Below are 1,651 nucleotides of genomic sequence, written 5' to 3' on the forward strand. Positions count from 1 at the left end.
GGGCCACGGGGCTGCCAGAGGTTGGGTTGGGAAGAGGTTGATGAGGAAAATGTCGGCGTTAAGTTCAGGGAGACAGTGGGATGGCTTTGGTGTCTCCTAGGAGGGCTGATAGGGCCTTTGAGTGAGACTGAGGGCCTGGATCATTGACCCTGCCCCCTTTTCCACGAGTCCTTTGGGAAGTCATCTTCCAGACACAGACCCAGGGGAGGGAGGCATACCCAAGCCAGCCAGGTTGTGGGGCACACAGCTGCCTATGACAGGCCTAGAGGCGGGACCCCAGGGGGGAGCTTGGGGGTGCCTTCCGAGAGACACTGGGGCCACAGAGAGCTTGTCAGCTGGCATCCTGGCAGGGGGGCTTGAGCCCCTGCTGGTGGCTGTAGGCCACGGGACTCAGATGCCCTCTTTCTCAATTCCCTCCCCTAACAGATGGTGACTCGAACGAAGAAGATCTTTGTTGGGGGACTGTCAGTGAACACCACGGTGGAGGACGTGAAGCAATATTTTGAGCAGTTTGGGAAGGTGGGTCTTGAATGGGGGGTGCTTGCTGGGGCTGTGAAAGTGCCACGGAATAGGTCAGTAGCAAGTAGGGATTAGCCAGCTCACCCTAAGTCCTATACAAGGGGTCGGGGTGGGGGGCTGGGTCGTTCTGTAGGTGAGGCCAGGCCAAGCCACCGTTCCATCTGTGGGCCTCAGACTCTGGACATCCCCAAGGAGAGGAAGCCACACAGTAGCATCCCTGTTGTTGCCTTTCCCTTTTATTTTTCTCCTTCTTATCTTCATTCTCCCAAGGGAGGCGGTGCTCCGGTAGCCAGTTCAATCCAGTCACCGCTTGGCCTCCTGGGAGTTTGCACCTGTCCAGGCTTGGGCAGTTGCACCTTTCCCTCTCCTTCCTGGTGAGGATGATAAGGAGGCCATAAATGTGACTCCTGACTGCACTCAGTACCCTGCTTGCACAGGTGGGGAGCTTGGGGCAGGAGCTGGGGGAGCTGCTGATCCCATAGGTATTGGGGGAACCCGAAAAGGGCACCACCCCAAATTCTAACCTGGCCCAGAGTATTGACTTGCAGCTCTGAGGTGCCCTGAGTTTTTCTGAGCCTCTCAAGAGGTAGGCTGTAAATAGGAAGTGTGGTGACATCCGACAATAAGGTATCCCCAGAAAGATGAGCAGGATGAACTTCAGGGCCCAAGGAGAGATGACAAGAAGGGTCCAGCGTGGTGTCAGGGGAAGGAGGGCAGCTTTGCTTGGAGCCTGGGTCCCTGGTATTTATTTTAGGTGAGATGGGCTTGAGGTTGGGTGCCCACTTTTCCAGCAAGGCATTTCTAGTTCCCCAGTAGGCCACGCTGGATGTGGCTTGGGAGATGAACTGGGAGCTGTGGCTGGTGAGGGGGTCCCCTGGCCTAGGTTGCTGGTGTGAGGGAAGGGGGGCGGCTTGTGGCGGCCTCAGCTCAGGCGCCTCGGAGGGGACCTGGGTCCAGGACGCAGGGCAGGCCAGGCCTGGGCCCCAGAGGGAAGGGCACTCCTGGGAAGCAGCAGGCCCGGCTCGGCTCCGGCGGGGGGTCTTTGTGTCTGAGCGCCGAGCATTAGAGCTCGCACTAATCTGATCCAGCAGCTGTGATTGGAGGCCGCCTGCCCCCGGGGCCGGCGTTGCCA

At 58.8% G+C, this 1,651-nt stretch overlaps 1 protein-coding gene across 1 annotated transcript in view; it reads left to right on the plus strand.

Annotated features, from left to right (window-relative positions):
* The first annotated feature begins 884 nt into the window (after positions 1-884).
* The window catches only part of Msi1 (musashi RNA binding protein 1), a 17,219-nt gene continuing 16,452 nt past the window's right edge, over positions 885-1,651 (plus strand). Inside the window, exon 1 of the mRNA XM_033762406.1 lies at positions 885-956. The gene's annotated coding sequence lies outside the window, so the exon portion shown is untranslated. The remainder of the gene's footprint in view (positions 957-1,651) is intronic.

The sequence above is a fragment of the Fukomys damarensis genome, unplaced genomic scaffold (genome assembly GCF_012274545.1).
Source record: "Fukomys damarensis isolate Sample0158 unplaced genomic scaffold, DMR_v1.0_HiC HiC_scaffold_12, whole genome shotgun sequence".
NCBI lineage: Eukaryota > Metazoa > Chordata > Mammalia > Rodentia > Bathyergidae > Fukomys > Fukomys damarensis.